Source organism: Podarcis pityusensis (assembly GCF_964106645.2).
Source record: "Podarcis pityusensis genome assembly, chromosome: 5".
In the NCBI taxonomy this organism is placed as follows: domain Eukaryota; kingdom Metazoa; phylum Chordata; class Lepidosauria; order Squamata; family Lacertidae; genus Podarcis; species Podarcis pityusensis.
The window spans coordinates 97,379,560-97,396,607 of NC_138032.1; the positions used below are offsets into that span (position 1 = coordinate 97,379,560).

General features: G+C 45.1%; 1 long non-coding RNA gene across 1 annotated transcript; it reads right to left on the reverse strand.

The window, feature by feature from the left end:
• Positions 1-5,549: 5,549 nt before the first annotated feature.
• On the reverse strand, positions 5,550-11,763 carry LOC308477270. The gene is made up of 4 exons (XR_013986424.1): positions 9,724-11,763; positions 9,573-9,630; positions 8,891-8,996; positions 5,550-6,108 (listed from the first exon to the last, which is right to left on the reverse strand). It is a non-coding gene; the product is annotated as an uncharacterized lncRNA (long non-coding RNA).
• Between the last annotated feature and the right edge of the window lie 5,285 nt (positions 11,764-17,048).

Sequence of the window (17,048 nt, forward strand, 5' to 3'; positions counted from 1 at the left end):
GATTTACAAATGGATCGGCGTGCGCTTTCATTCTGCAAATGTCCTTGTCTGCACGATAGTCAGCAATTCCCAACTATGGTCCTCTCAAGGACGCTTGTTCTTTGTGCAGAGAGGCGGCATGATCTTTATAAGGGAATATCTCTGCTTCCTTAGTGCTAAATAGCAAGGATAACTGATGGGTAATTTTGCCTGCATGCAGTATCAAGCCTCACTGTAAAAAAACTAACACAGAAATCAGACTTAGTTACACATACATGCGCTAGCACACTGTGGAGGCCCACTATTCCTATGTTCCTTAAACTACAAAAGTGTCTTCAAGAATGATTTTATTTGGGGGGAAATTATCGCTCTACACTGCCCCCTTCTGGGCTACAATGGCGTTTTCTTGCTGTTTCTATTATGCAAGCACTTCTACTCTTTTTAGTTAGTGCACTGCTCTTCTCATTCATTCTTATGTCCTAGTCCTGAAGGGTAACACATTTCTTTTTCCATTTTAGCCCAAAACATATTTAGAATAGGAACTGGCGGAAATGTCTGGCAGAATCCGAGACCAGGGAGAAGAGTTGGTGGAAGAAGATTGGAAGAAATTTAAAGACTATTTGCAGAAATACTGTAAAATTAATGAATGTTAAAATGATGTTGGATTGAAATGAAATGGCTTTAGCAACAAGGTTAAAAAGAATATGTAAAAATGGATTGATAACTAGATGAAAATACGAAGCTATAATATGTTAAGATATAGAATTAAGATAAAAACAAAGAGGGAAGGGATTTGCTGAATTAACCATGTGAACTGGAATACAAAAAAGGGAGGTGTGAGGAGGTCAGGAAACAAGTAAATGAAATATAAGACATGAAAATATTGATTTGTTTTTAATTGTTTTTTACTTTTCAGGTATTTTGTCTTTATATCTTTGTATCTTTTTTATTTTTATTTTTTATTTTTTAATTCTGTAACTCTTTACTGTGTGTAAAATTTCAATAAATATCATTTTTTTAAAAAACATATTTAGAATAAATTTGCACAAGTCAACCTGTAGTTTCAACACAGTTCCAAGTACATACACATAAAAACAGTGGCTTACTAATCTTGCTAAGCTTATTGTAACGTCTGCAGCATAAGGACTTTACAGTTGATTCAAAATACTATGGACTGCATTGCCATATTAGAACAAAGTATTCTTTGCCTTGTGATCTTGTTTTCTGCATTTTATTTTTCTTCCTTTGCAATCCATGGATCTACAACTTATCTTGAAGAAACTTTACTAGATAGCTGTTGTCTGTGCACCTCCAGATAAGCCTTCTTCAACCCTGAGTATCCAGATATTCTTGGAACTACAACTCCCATCATCCCTGAGGGTAGTCCAACAACACCTAGGAAGCCCAGGTTGAAGGAGGCTGCTGTAGAGTATAGCAAAGTCAAGAGTGGGCAGCGGGGTGAGGTGGGGAGGCAGCATTCACCTGACCTCGGGACTGCCGACTTTGCTCCTACTTAACAGAAGGTAAGGAGGAAGTGTGAGGAGGCTGGTGCAGTGCAAACGCAGCAGCAGGAGTACTGAGTTGCTTCTGCTAGTACATTTGCAGCACACTGACTGCCCCTCAAGCAGCAGAGCTTGAGCTGTCAGGAGATCAGGTGAGCACCTTTGGCCCAGCACCCCATCTGGCCACCTGTTCCATCCTAGCATGTTCATATTACTTGTTAGCCCTTCAAATGGTCAACCAAATTACATTGTGGAGATTGTCCTAATATTTGAGATTGAGGAACTAGGAATATAAAGGCCATTCTTTCACATCTGTTTGAGTCAGCAGTGTGTCAGTGTAACATCACCAACACTGATAGAGACTGTTTTGATAGCATCAGGATTATTACTGCAGTCTTTGTTTTCTAACAAAGTTGAACTTTTAGCTCCCTTACAGTGTCTTCAGGTTTATTGTAGAGGGCTCACCAGCAGTAGATATGTAGGTTGTCTGGAGGCAATCTTGAGAACAAAGCTCTGAACGACATACTAGCCATTCCAAATGTCACCTTATTTTTCCTTCTTACTGCATCAAGCCAACTGCAAAACAGGGGTAAAATGCTTTGAATACTATCCAGGAAAAGCAATGTATCAATAGAGACAACTGACTCATGTAGCTTACCAATGGGTCATTGTTAGATTATTGGCTATATTCACAATAAAACCCAACACTTTTTTTAAAAAAAGTATAGTCAACAATATATAGAGACCAGTTTGGCTAAATAAGAGGCTTATCTTCAGTTTAGATTACCCTTCAGTAAAACCCACAACTGTAAGAATCATAAAACCATAGAATTGTAGAGTTGGAAGGGTCTCTAAGGATCATCTAGTCCACCCCTGAATGTCAGAATATGCAGCTGTACTGAACCTACAACCCTAGTGTTATCAGCACCATGCTCTAACCAGCTGAGCTATCGAGTAGACCACTTTTAACTCTAGACTACAATCATCCTGTACAATCATCCTATGGAAACACATTTCCTGTAAAAAGAACATCAGATGATGAACTTTATAGACATTTGATTATATGGACTGCATTCATAGACACATGCTGTCCCCTAATCTATAAGTGTGTGTTTCAATGTATGGCTAACATCTTTAATTATTCTTTTAGGATGCATTACATTTAGTGAATTATATCAAAATAAGGCATTTTAGAAAGTAGGGCTTTCACTGTACTAAGAAGAAAATACTTAGAGAAATGTTAACTGAACCTATCATGTAACTAGATATGGACCTTATGGACCTAACTTAGTCAGGTATGATGGCCTGGGAATCTGATTCAGAGGCTGAACCGGAGGAATCCCAGCCTGCACAGGAGTCCCCACCTCCAGGGCCGGCTGAGCCGGGGCAGGGCCTTGAATCTGAAGGGCCTGCACCTGTGCCGGATCCTCAGGAGCAGACACCAGATGAATCCACTCTGGCTCCGGAGGTGATTGAGGACCCATTGCCCGCAGTTGCTCCTCTCCCAGCTCTGTCAGGAGAAGGTAAGGCTGCCTCTGGGTCCAGTAACCCTCCAGCCTCTCCTGAGCTGCAGAGGCTCAGGGCAGAGAGGCGGAGGGAACTAGGTTCTCTCAGGAGGAGTACTCGCCTTAAGGCCAGGAGAGGCGAGTCACCTGTGGGCTGGGACCGCCCTAGGCCCCAGAGGAGATAAAGGCCAGTCAGCCCAGTCCCAGGTTGCGGGAGCAACGTCATTGGAAACCTGTTTCTGCCAGCACCCAGACCTCTTCTTCCAGAGTTCCCGACCACGCCCGGCTTCTTGCTTTGGACCCCGCTTCGCCCTTGGTGGACAGTCTCCAGACCCTCGACCCAGGACCAGACTCTGACCACGCCTCACGGTAACCTCCCCCCCGGGACCATCACATCAGGTTTCACTCTGAGTAAAACTTTGTTGAATGTCTCTCTGTAAGAGGTGGGAAAGGTTCCAACCCTTTTCAGAGCAGGTTTCTCACTGTGAGCTCTCCATGGTGCTGAGGCAACTGGCCATGTGTGACCTGACTAGAACTCATGTAGCTACAGTAACAACTTGGGGGAGGGATCTGCAATGGTGTCGATGGGGACTTCTCTCCTAAGGCTCCTAACTTCAGGAGTGGGTGGTTTTATTTTTGCAAGGGAAAAGAGAGAATCCTCACATACACATGCTGTATCCATGGTAAGGATCTACCCCTTGTGTGTCTGCAATTTTTCAATAAAAAACCAGAACTGCAGCTAATGAATGTTTGTTTGGCCCTAAGGCAGGATTAGCAGTTTTGCTGCTGGCTGAGAACTTGATTTCACTATGCTCTGCTTGAATATTTGAAACAAAGACATCATGGCTCTCAAGTACTCTCTCTCATCCAAAGAAAAACAAACCCTGTAGCAGTATCCTGGATTCCCTGCTGCATTTAATGTTTCAGTAAGTGAATGTTGGCATAGGAAAACTTAACTGATTAACAAGTATTTATTTCTGGGGCTGAACTATTTGTAATGTTCATTATGAAGCTGCAGTCCTTCAGCTAAGAGCAGACACCAAAGTCCTGACCTTTTGTGATCCTTGAAGTTCCCACAGTATTTTTGCAAGACTGGATGTATTAAATATAGCTTGTGGCCAGGTTCCAACCTGGGCAATTATATTCTGCCTTAAATCTCTTGTGCAGTTCTAAATAGTACTCTGCACTTCCTGACACCTTTAGCTGTGCTTATTATATACTGAATGCAATTGGAGCTGAAAATATAGTAGCTCTATTTAAGGAAAATACAAACTGAACATTATTGGCAAGTGAACAATGTTGGAGTAGTTATCACAAATAGGAATGTGCAAAGGTTTTCACAGCACAATCCTATGAACATTTACCTGAAAATAGGTCTGTGTTCACTGGGGCTTACTCTTGAGCAAATGTGCTTAGGGTTGCAGCTGAGGAGAGTGAGAAATTAAGTTTTAGTTCTGATACTCAGTGCTAAATTACCTGGAGTGGCTTTTCTGTCTTTTTAAATGTAAGTACTATTTCTCACTGAAATAATGACCATGCAGGCACAGAGGCACCATTAATACCATGCAGGCAAATGTTTCCAGGCTTGATTTGTAACTTTCATGGTCTTTTATTACTGTGGAGAAGGAGGAAAAGAATGTGTGTGCATACACACACACACACACACACTGTATGGAACTGTCATGAGCCTCTCATGTTCTTAGTAGCAATGATATTGGAAAGTTCAAACCTAATATCTCTTATGAGAAGGGAGTTTAGGCTGGGGGAAGGGGACCTTGGGTGACCTAGTGAATTCAGAGTCTGAACAATGATAGAGCACTTTCATAGAATCACGGGATCATAGAATTTTAGAGTTGGGTTTGTTATAACAATGTCCCAATGGGAAAACCTGTGAAAGAATAATTGGAAATCTACTACGTGCTAAGCCATAAAGGAAAACTTGTTTAAAAACGCAACACCGTATTTAACTCCATGGAAATTAGCCCAAATGTACAAAGGAGCCAAAAGTAATTGTTGGAGATATGGAGACCAAACAGGCTCACTGTACCATATGTGGTGGCAATGTAGCAAAATAAAGAAATTTTGGGAGGAAATCCACTTTGAACTAGAAAAAATGTTAAGAAGCTCATTTATTAGGAAACCAGAGGCATATCTGTTGGGCATTACTGATTCAGATATTCCTAAAAAATTTTAAGATCTTTTTTTGTATGCAACAGTGGCAGTGAGAATTCTTATAGCTACAAGGTGGAAGAGCGTCATAATTCCTTCTAGACAAGAGTGGATACAAAAATTGATTGAATATGCTGAATTAGATAGTCTATCTGAAAAAATAAAAAATTAACCGAGAATTGAATTTGTATCAAAATGGGAGGCCTTCAGATCATATCTTAAACAAAATTATACCATGTTAAAATCTGTAGCAGCTTTTGAGTGATCCCAGCAGTTTTTAATAATTGCTTATATAAACATTTATAAATGTGAAAATATTAACATAAAAAACAGTATTTTGACATGGCAGTAAATTTATGTAAAAAGAATTAAGGAATAAATGGGAGGTCGGGTGTAAAAGATAAAGAGATTTTTATTTTTATTGTAACATGAAATTGCAATCACAATTTTTTGTCATAATTCTTATCTTATTAACAGATTGTGCAAATTTTATTTTCTTTCCTTTTCCATCCCCCCTTAAGTTGTACCCCCTTTCGGTATTGTTTTCTTTTTGTATGTAATAAGCATTGAAAAAAATAAATAAAATAAGTTGGAAGGGATGACAAGGGTCAACTAGCCCAGCCTCCTGTGATGCAGGAATCTCAATGGAAGCATCCATGACTGATGGTCATCCAACCTTTGGTTAAAAACCTCCAAGGAAGGAGAGTCCAGAACCTTCCGAGGGAGTCCATTCCACCGTCAAACAGCCTGTACCATCAGAAAGTCCTTCCTGATCTCCTTTCTTGCCAGAATCTCCTTTCTTGCAATTTGAATTCATTGGTTCAGGTCCTGCCCTCCAGAGCAGGAGGAAGCAAGTCGGCTCCATCTTCCATGTGACAGCCCTTTCAATAACTTCCTGGTTATTTACTAATTCTTTCCAAAGCAGCAAAAGAGCAAATGCGTAGCTTTTTTTTCTAGAAGGAAAAGGAAACGTTTCATTTGCTAGCTTTGTTTTTAGCTAGGTGAATCAAATGTTTTATTTGTTTTCTATTTTAGGTATTTAATACAGGGGTCTCAACCAGGAGACCCAGACCACAGAGGGAAAAGAAACCCAACTGTTATGCAGATATTAATCCTTAAGACTAAGAACAACAGTAACCTGTAACCCATTAACTGCACCACATCATCACCCAGACCCGGCTGAGGTCCATGATTGTTCTTCAGCTGGTTGTTGCTGAAATGCTGGCTACTCAGCCAAAGCAGGCATAGATCAGTGCTGTTGTGGCATTTGTGAGGGAGGGTAGAGAACAGGATGGATCCAGACTAACAGTGCAATCCAAATCATGCCTACCTAGAAGTAAATGTTTTTAAATTCATTGGGGCTCACTCCCGGTAAACTGAGTTAGGATTGCAGCCTTGACTTGAAGGTAAAGGTAAGGTTCACTGGAAGCGGCTTAGTCCTGCTGGCCACATGACCTGGAAGCTGTACGCCGGCTCCCTCGGCCAATAAAGAGAGATGAGCGCCGCAACCCCAGAGTCATCTGTGACTGGGCCTAATGGTCAGGGGTCCCTTTACCTTTAAAGGTAAAGGAACCCCTGACCATTAGGTCCAGTCGTGGCCGACTCTGGGGTTGTGGTGAACCAGAGCAGCGCACGGAAACGCCGTTTACCTTCCCACCGGAGTGGTACCTATTTATCTACTTGCAGTTTGACGTGCTTTGGAACTGCTAGGTAGGCAGGAGCTGGGACCGAGCAACAGGAGCTCACCCCGTCGTGAGGATTCAAACCGTCGACCTTCTGATCAGCAAGCCCTAGGCTCTGTAGTTTAGACCACAGCACCACCCGCATCCCATGACTTAGGTCCCACTTATTTCAGTAGGAACTGGCCTAAACCCACCTACATGGGAAGAAGCCTCCATTGACTTCAATAGAACTTGCTTCTAAGTAGACACAGTTAGGACTGCAGCATAAATGTTCCTAGCTTCCTGTCCAGATCCAGCCCACTGTGCTTAGCTTATGCACCGAGTTTGTGAGAAGGCAGGGCAAGAAGAACTCTTGGGCAGCAACCGTGTCAGTGAACAAGGAGGTACCTGTTCTCACCTTATTCACTTCTGAGGTGGTTCACACAAAACATATTGCCATTGAACTATACCCTAGGTTTGCACGTTTACATTATAAACCCATAAAAATAATTGAAAAGGTTCAAAGCATTTGAAACTTTGATGTTTTATCTCATTGGTAGCTGATTCAACTTTCTTCTCTGGATTTATTACACAGTAGGGGATCTTTGACTTGAAGAACTTGGGCAAAAAGAAGAGACAAACAAATATTGAACTAAATGTAAGTGTATATGCTTGGTATTTTATTAATACAACCATCAAATTGCAAGTCAGAAAGAGGGTGGGTGGGTGCTCACATCTGGAAGACATTTAAATATTTTCATGTGGCATGCATCCATGTTCTTACCTTATAAAGTATTCTGGTCTGGCCTTTTCTAATCTTTACATAACTCACTTACTAAAAAAAAAATTGCAGGCTTTCCACAAGTAGCTATTTTCTGAAGTCGCCCCTGGAAATTTGTGTGATATGAAATCCATATGCTTACATTATGTCCTTCACATAGCCTTGATGCGCAAAGGCAGCAATAGCATTGTGTGTGGCCACTTTTGCAGTTTGTAACCTAATGGCAGCAGTATTTATTTTCAGATTGATGGGCTGAAAGAGACCAAACCCTGGAAAATATCAATGAATGCTACCCAAATTATACTTGCAATCTCTTCTCCCAATCCACTTAATACAATTTTGAAGTCAAAAATGTTGTCTTGGTCACATGCTCAAAGCTCAAGCAAAGAAACTCCAGGGAAGTATAGAGATCCTATTACCATAGCAATATAAAATAGGAAATTAACACACATCAGCTTCTTTAACTTGATTCAGAAGACAAATGAGAGGAAAGAGCAACTGCAGACCTGTGTTGTACAAAGGCCGTGCCAGGATGTGGCAGCAGCAATATGTTCATCAAGTTCCTAGCTTGGTCCTGGGACCACTCCTTGTTTAGGCTCATGCTGGAGTCATTTTGAATCGTGGATCTGGGAGCGTTGTATCAGTGTAATTAAACTGTAGCAAAAGTATTATTATTTTTTGAAAAAAATATTTTATTCCTTATTCTGAGGAAAAACAAGAGGATTTTTTGTTTTGCTTATCAGTCATTTTCCTCTCACACCTCTAGGTCAGGCATGTCCAACCAGAAGTAGAGTGTGATCTACGATCCAATATAAAAACTGGCAGTGATCTACCACCCAGGGATGGGTGCAGGGTGGACGGGCGATGCCAATCCTGCCTTCTCCCCCTTCCTCCCTCCACCCCTGCGCAGGCAATGCTCTTGCTGGTCCAGATCCCGCCTTCCCTCGTCAGCATGGGAGCACCAATGACTCACACTTCCTCTTCCAGTTTACTGTACAATGTTTCCTCAGATAACTAGCAAAAATGTGCATGTTCCAGATAAGTGTGGAATTTGAAAATCTTGTTGCAGAGGAAGGTGTGCCATTCCCTTCATCAACATACCGCCCCGAAGTAAGAAAGAAATTTCCACAAACTAATGTGGAAAATGTTGCAAAATGCAATCCTGGCCCTCCTGAAGATCTGGATGGACGGTTCTTATAATGCAGGGGTCCCCAAACTATGGTCCGCAGGCCAAGTCCGGCCCACCAGGCTCATAAATCCAGCCCACCAGCCAAAACGCCCCGCCGGGTTTACCTCAGTGCGCGGGGACTGACTTAGAGGACGGCAAGGACCTTCTGCTAATGAGTGAGCGTGATGCCATTTCTTCTTTCATCCCGGCCTTTTCCACATTCTGCATAATCTAAATAGGATCATTTGTTTGTATAGTTAGGTTACTTCCTAAACAAACAATGGAAAATTAAGAGACAGTCTTTTTTTAAAAGAAGAAGTAGTAGTAAGTGGTTTGTTCCCTATGGCTGGGGGTGCTAGGATGGGAAACATCCACGTAATCCAGTGACGATGTATCAGGGGAGAAAGTTGCTTGATTTAGTTCTTCGGGGGGAGAGATAGATAAAGAGAGAGAGAGAGAGAGAGAGGTTGCATTGAAAGTAAGCAAGGGCACCGCAGTTACTTGAACCCCGTCCTGGAAACCAGGAGTGCCAAACACCAGTGCCTTTTGCTCTCTTTTTTGGCAATGCAACAAGGTGAAAAGCAAAACCTGAGAGAACACTCTGAATACAGAATGTTCTCTCAGGGGGGAAAACCCTTAAATGTTATGAAGTTGCATACAGAACACAATCAAGGATTTATCCCTTCCCAAGCAAGGGATATTCACCTAGATATGTTTAAGTCACAGAGTGCCATGTTGACTGCCATTAATTTGCAGGACACAACAGAGAGACTGGTTCCAGTCTTCAAACGCTGCCTTTATGCTCACCTTTTTCTTTGTCCCTCTGAAGTGTGAATTCATGGGCCTGGAAGCTCCTTCTGCCGGTCTGTGAAAAGCAATCTGGACTCATTAGTTTGTCCCCGGCCCTTTCCCGCCAATTCCAGAGAAATGTTTTTGGAACACAACTGTTCTTACTGACCTGACTTCTGCAGGAAGAGCTGGCTTCCCCTGAGTGTGGTGGGCTCTTGGACAGAACTGTGAAGAGATCAAGCAGGGGAAATGGAGAAGCCAGCCCAAAAGGATTGTACTGAAAAAGATTACTGAATTGTGGAGTGTGAAGCTCACTTGCCATTAAGTTTCCTGAAGGCTTGCAAAATTCTATTTCTGGAGTCACTGAGATGCACCTGAAAGAGACTAAGGTCTTCAGCAGCCCTCCCCTCCAGACACAGGAGCAAAAACAGCCCGTTACCTAAAGCAGTGAAGTCAATCCCACACTGCAGATGTTCACTTGATGTATCAAGAGTTCTGACACCGCCTCTTACTTGTCAATGTAGCAGATCTGCTTCTGGCACAGGTAGGTCTGTGAGATCTGTAAAAAAAGAGCTGGAACAAAACAAGGCTGGCTGTCCCACCAAAAGGTGTACCTTACTGTGTGCTGATGGCACAGGAAAGGGCCTCCCCTGCAGTGGTGTCCTGACAAGAGAAGTCCCTCCTGGGGGCCACCAGGGGGCGCTTTGGAAGATGGCCGACAATAACATCTCTCCGACCCACACAAGGTAATTAAGAGGCTGCTATGGGAGTATGTAGCCTCCCTTGCCCCCCCCCCAAGGGGATGGGGGGGACTGCCTTGCCAGCTGTGTCCATAATTCACCCCCGGATTCGAAAGAAGGGGGTGTGGACACTTGGCACGAAGCCCTTGAGTGAGATCGGCTCTCCCTGACACTCTCTCTAATCAGCGCACTGGTTCGCATTGGCTCAAAATATATAATTGGAAATATATAATTGGAAAGAAGCTAATGCACATACATCAAGTGAAGATCGGGAGTAAAGACTGCTGATTAATGGGATCTCTGTGAGCGGAGCGACGGGTTGGACAAATAAATCAAGTGAAGAATCATCATTAAAAGACTGGTATGTTGGAGTGAAACGGAAAGGGGGGGGAGGAAAAAACTTTTTTTGCCTTATGTGAGTACCAATAACCCTCCCCTCCAGAAAGAAGAATCGTTGCGATTATTAATCACAAGCAGGAGACCAAGAACTGTGTGGGAATGAATTACTGATTAAAGAGAGAACTGGTGGAAACACCGGGGAATGGAAGGAAAGTTTTATGACACAGTTATAAATGGAATTTCGTGAAGACAGGCTTGCCCATAGGAGGATGAGGGGGAGGAGGACCAGGGTCACTGGAATGTGAATGTATGGTTATCGGAACGTTATCTTGACCTGGCAGGGCCCTCTGAGATATAGATTGGCAAGCCTGTGAATCAACGGACAGACTGTGGGAATGTTTTTAATGGAGGTGTGGAAATGGCGTCTGTCCTTTATGTGATATGATTTTTGGAGAGTGTAAAACCCACACAGGAGATGTTTGTCTTTCACCCGCTTGTGAAGATTATCAGAGATCACAAAGAAAGGAATATATGATAACAACAACAAGATGAAGAAAATAACAAAAATACTATCTGGACAGAACTGGATGGAACTGTTTAATCAAAGCAGCAGCAAGAGTGATGTTTGGACCCCTTTCGGAGCTTGAAGTATGGGTACCCCCAACAAAAAATTTAAAAATTTGGCTGTATAATTTGGAATTAATGTGATTTGGAATTAATGTGATTTGATTGGCCTGTTAATAAAAAATATTTTGAACCTAAGAGAAGTCCCTCCTGCTGGAAGCACCGAGACAGACTGCATTGGCTTTTGAGTTCACAGCTCTTCTGAAAAAGTGATTGGATAACCAACATTGCTCATTACAAGCTCTTTGGAATACGTAGTTTGCATATTTAATGTATTATTCCATTCAGAGCCTACCTTTTCTCCAATGGGCTCACGGTATTTGAATGGTCCCCCTCACTGCGACCTGAAAGAATCTTTGTACAAAGAGTTGCAAGCAGAACACAGAGAGATTTTCTCTTTAGCCAAGCAAAAGGCTGCTACAATTACAATGGAGCATTTAGAGACCAGTGGTTAGTTATTAGTGCCTATAGCCACCTCTGACAATTGAGAGGAAGCAGCCAGCCCCCACCCGCCCACCATGCACCCCCAACCCCCCCAGGGATCCCTCCAGCCCCCAGCCCCCAACCTCCACCCACCCCTGCCCCCCCCAGGAAAGAAGCCAGCCCCACCCAACAACTCCTGCCCCCCCAGGAAAGAAGCCAGCCCCCACCCAACCAACCTGCACCCACCCCTGCCCAACGCAGGGAAGAAGCCCCCCAGGGAACAAGCCAGCCCCACCCAACCACCCTGCCCCCTCAGGAAAGGAGCCCCCCAGGAAAGAAGCCAGCCCCCATCCAACCACCCCTGCCCCCCACAGGAAAGCCCCCCCCAGGAAAGAAGCAAGCCTCCCAGGAAAGAAGCCAGCCCCCACCCAAATACCCCTGCCCCCCACAGGAAAGCCCCCCAGGAAAGAAGCCAGCCCCCATCCAACCACCCCTGCCCCCCACAGGAAAGCCCCCCCAGGAAAGAAGCAAGCCCCCCAGGAAAGAAGCCAGCCCCCACCCAACCACCCCTGCCCCCCACAGGAAAGCCCCCCAGGAAAGAAGCAAGCCCCCCAGGAAAGAAGCCAGCCCCCACCCAAATACCCCTGCCCCCCAGGAAAGAAGCAAACCCCCCCCAGGGAAGAAGCCCCCCAGGAAACAAGAGAGCCCCCACCCAACCACCACTGCCACCCCCAGGAAGAAGCAAGCCCCCCATAAAAGAAGCCACCCCCCACCCAGCCACCCTGCACTCCCCCCAGGAAAGAATCCAGCCCCCACCCAAACACCCCCGCCCCCTCAGGAAAGAAAAGAGCCCCCCAGGAAAGAAGCCGACAGCAAAGAAGAGAGCCCCCACCCAACCACCCTGCACCCACCCCTGCCCCCCCAGGGAAGGAGCCCCCCAGCAAAGAAGCCAGCCCCCAACCAACCACCCTGCCCCCCCCAGGAAACAAGCCAGCCCCTACCCAAACACCCCTGCCCCCCAGGAAAGAAAAGAGCCCCCCAGGAAAGAAGCCAGCCCCCACCCAAGCATCCCTGCCCCCCCAGGAAAGAAGCAAACCCCCCAGGGAAGAAGACCCCCCAGGAAACAAGAGAGCCCCCACCCAACCACCACTGCCACCCCCAGGAAGAAGCCCCCCGTAAAAGAAGCCAGCCCCTACCCAACCACCCCTGCCCCCCCAGGAAAGATGCAAGCCCCCAGGAAAGGAGCCCCCCAGGAAAGAATCCAGCACCCACCCAAACACCCTGCCCCCCCAGGAAAGAAGCCAGCACCCACCCAACCACCCCTGCCCCCCCAGGAAAGAAGCAAGCCCCCAGGAAAGGAGCCCCCCAGGAAAGAAGCCAGCACCCACCCAACCACCCTGCCCCCCCAGGAAAGAAACAAGCACCCACCCAAACACCCTGCACCCACCTCTCACCCCTGGAAAGAAGCCCCCAGCGAAGAAGCCAGCCCCCACCCAAATACCACTGCCCCCCCAGGAAAGAAAAGAGCCCCCCAGGAAAGAAGCCAGCCCCAACCCAAACACCCTGCCCCCCCCCCCCCGCTGCCTCCAGGTGGGAGATAACTGCCAGTTTTTATCTTGGATTGTTGATCATGCCCTACTTCTGGTTGGAGATGCCTGTTCTACTCCTTGGAAGCCACATTAGAAATACATTGAAGTTCTGCCCATTGGGAAAGGAGCTTATCTGTAGTCCCCAAAAAGCATCCCACATTGGCTGCATCCTGAGCTAACATGAAATTAAATGGAACTATGTTGTCTTCTGCGCCTCTGCTTTGCTCTTTATCACATGCACAGCTTTCTTTCCCCCTGGATCCCCCTGGACCCTTCTCACTTTCAAGTCGTACCTCTGTTAAAATCTCCCCAGTCTTGGTTTTTCTAACTTTGGCAACAGAAACCCCTTCCTGTTCTTTTTACGAAATGGCTTCTCCAGTTGCCTTTTAAATGAAAATCCTTCTATTTTCTATATTTATTCTTCATGCTGCTTGAAGCCAACTTCATATCCTCCTACCCTTTTTACATCCAAAGACTTGTTGGTTGAAAGGTAAAGAAACTTGCTTTTGCCCCTGACATTCTTTCATTTCTCTTAATTTTCCCTTGGCTTTTCTAGTCATCAGGTGTTTTTGTTTATCTTCATTCTCTTTAAAATCTTCATCTTGGTATTTTTATGAGTCTTCAGTTTAAATTTTGCTTTGGGGGCTTTCTCAAAGTCTACCATCTGTCCACAATGTATTCTCCCTGTTTTATTAGGATTAATTATTTGATAGTCTTCTATTTTCTTTCAGTTTCCTTTAATTTAAAATGTTTTGCCTCTCCTAACACTTTTTCCGGAGTTACTGAAATAAGATATCTATCTATCTATCTACAAGCAATATTTAAAATTGTCAACTATGAAAGTGAAAATTCGTTGTATCTTTTTAAAATTGTAAATATTTTTTCCATGCAGTACAATTCCTTTGTTTACTTAAAAAAAATATATATTAACTATAGTTTTGAAAAGAAATCTAACCTAAGCTGCTTTGAGTTTCCACTTCTTCCCCCAGCCTCCCTCTCCTAATCCCTCTGCCCATTAGCTTCTCCAGCCAGCTCTGACCAGTGAAAGAGTTAAACCAGTACTGTAGCCCCGGACAGTCTCACTCACTAGAATCTGGCTCGCTCCTTCCGCCACCTGTTGGTCAGTAAGGCACGTAAAAAAGTCCCTTGGCGCATTAATACAGTGGATACAAATGTGTTTGTTTTCAACATGGGATCACTGCGCATGGGTGAGAAATTAGTACCGGCCCAACTCCCTAACAACAGGGTTGCTGGGATGCCAACTTGAATAAAATATGGGGTGGGGGGCAGTAAGCCCCACCCTACATAATCAATCACATGACATGGCACACCCCCCCATTTGAATGGCAATACCCATCACCTTTTTGCGGGGAGTCCCAGCCCCCTCCCCTCAAATATTTGGGGGGGGCTTAAGAGGAGTTAGCTCCTAAACTGGGGTATTTGCGTGGCGAGTTCCCGCCCCCCACCAGGGTAAATAAAGACACAAGACACCATAATTTAAGGTTAATTGGGCGAATTAGGCCACAACTTTATTGAATTCAGGAATGAGAGGCATTGGCTTAGGCATTGGTCCTAACGACTATCCGGCTCCAGCCCATTTGCTGGAGACACGGGGAAGGGTTAACACTATATTGGGGGAGTCTCCCGCCGAGGCACGTCGACTAGGAGCTCCCCCGGGTCACCGCTCGGGGGCGTGCCTTTGGCCCACACCTCCATAGGCTTCGGACAGGGCCACGCCCCCCGGAGTCCTTTAACGGACCACCCTTCGCTCACTGGGGGGAGGTGATGGCGTTCCTCCCCCCCATCCTCTTAACCCCTTCTTACCAATGCCTACCGCCAATCCCGAAGAGTTGTGACGAGTTGCTACGAGGTAGGCGAAAAACCAAATGGCTGTAAATTGCCAATTGGGAAAAATTCCTACCATGCCCCTTGCGGCGACAGACCGAAGTCCATAGCAAAGTCAGAGACCTACCTAAAGCCTACCTAAAGGGAGGGAGGGCGGGAAAACGTGGGGGCTAGCTGGCGAAAAGAGGGTGAGCCCCCTCTGCGCCGGCCCTAAATAGGGCAGACACGGCCGGGATTCCCCTGCTCTCGCGGGGGCTGAAACCAGCCCCCGCTCACGTGGGGTGGGCGTGAAGCCCGCAACCCCACCTCCTGGGCAGGCCGGAAGTAGCTATGTCATTCCTGGATCAATGTCTTTGCTTGCTTGGCTATGTGTAGCACCTGCTGTGCCTTTGAATGGCATTTTGCCCATGTATCACACTGATGGGAGCATTAAAGATTTGGGTGGACACTGCAGTCGGAGTTCAAATTTTTCATTGAGTGGGAGCCAGGAAACTCTCCTCCACTGTGTGCTTTTGTGAAGGTTCTCCTGACCTTCCCATGGCCAGTTTTTGGGGGACTTGGGGGGGTCTATGCTCCTCCCTTTCCCTATAACAAGATGTTCTGGTTCCTCCAATAATTTCTAGCCAGTTGTAATTGAAAGTAGCATCATGAACAAACATATCCTAGGTTATCCAACCCCCATAAAACATGAATGTGCTACACAAATGTATGTAGGTTTTTGAATGACACTCTTTACTACTGGTTTGAAGCAGGGGTGCCAACTTGAATAAAATATTGGGGGGCCATGTAAGTCCCGCCCCTCATAATTGACAAGGCATGGCGAACACATACCATTTGAATAGCAATGTCCATCACCTTTAGAGGGGCAGCCCCCTCAAATATTTTGTAGGCAAAAAGACCTCAGCCCCTAGGGGTTGTCTCTGAAAGTTTGGAGTATCCTATGGTATTTTGTGAGGGACGCGGGTGGCGCTGTGGGTTAAACCACAGAGCCTAGGACTTGCCGATCAGAAGGTTGGCAGTTCGAACCCCAATGACGGGGTGAGCTCCCGTTGTTCGGTCCCTGCTCCTGCCCACCTAGCAGTTCGAAAGCACGTCAAAGTGCAAGTAGATAAATAGGTACCGCTCCGGTGGGAAGGTAAACGGCGTATCTGTGTGCTGCTCTGGTTCGCCAGAAGCGGCTTAGTCCTGCTGGCCACATGACCCGGAAGCTGTACGATGGCTCCCTCGGCCGATAAAGCGAGATTAGCACCGCAACCCCAGAGTCGGTCACAGGGTCCCTTTACCTTTATGGTAATTTGTGGACTTGTGGAAGGAAATGTAAAATAATTATATGGACTATGAGCATCTAGTGAAATCTGATGGTGCAATTTTAATTCTCCTAGTTTCTACCTGTTACCCTTTTGAAATCATTCAGATCTTCTGAATGAAAAGCTGTATGTATCTAAAGTTGTTTTTGCTTTAAAAGCTGCAACTGGCCGTTTTCTGCTTTTATTTTAGACAAATTTATTTTAATTTTAGACAAATTATGAATGTAATCCTTGTTTTGTAGGTGGCAACAGATGTTATTTATGAAACAGTTTCTTTTTTGGGTTTCCCAGTGCTTTTCTTCACTCAGGAACAGATGGAGTTTGATTTTCAGAATTACTATAATCTCGGAACAAAATGTCATTTTTATCCAGCAAGGCAATGACACAAGCAATGAAGACCCCATGTCATCTGGATCCTGAGGTGCAAGAATATTGCTTCTGTATAGGAGATTTTAACATGGTCATGGATTAGGCTGTTGTCAGAGCCAGAATTTTTCTATACCTGTATAAAATGCATGCAGGTATGGCACAATTTAGCATTGTTTCATGATAAAAAGGTTATTTTCTAGCAGGCTTGCTAAGGAATGAGTTTCTCAAATGCGTATCAGAGGAAGAACACAAGTTTTG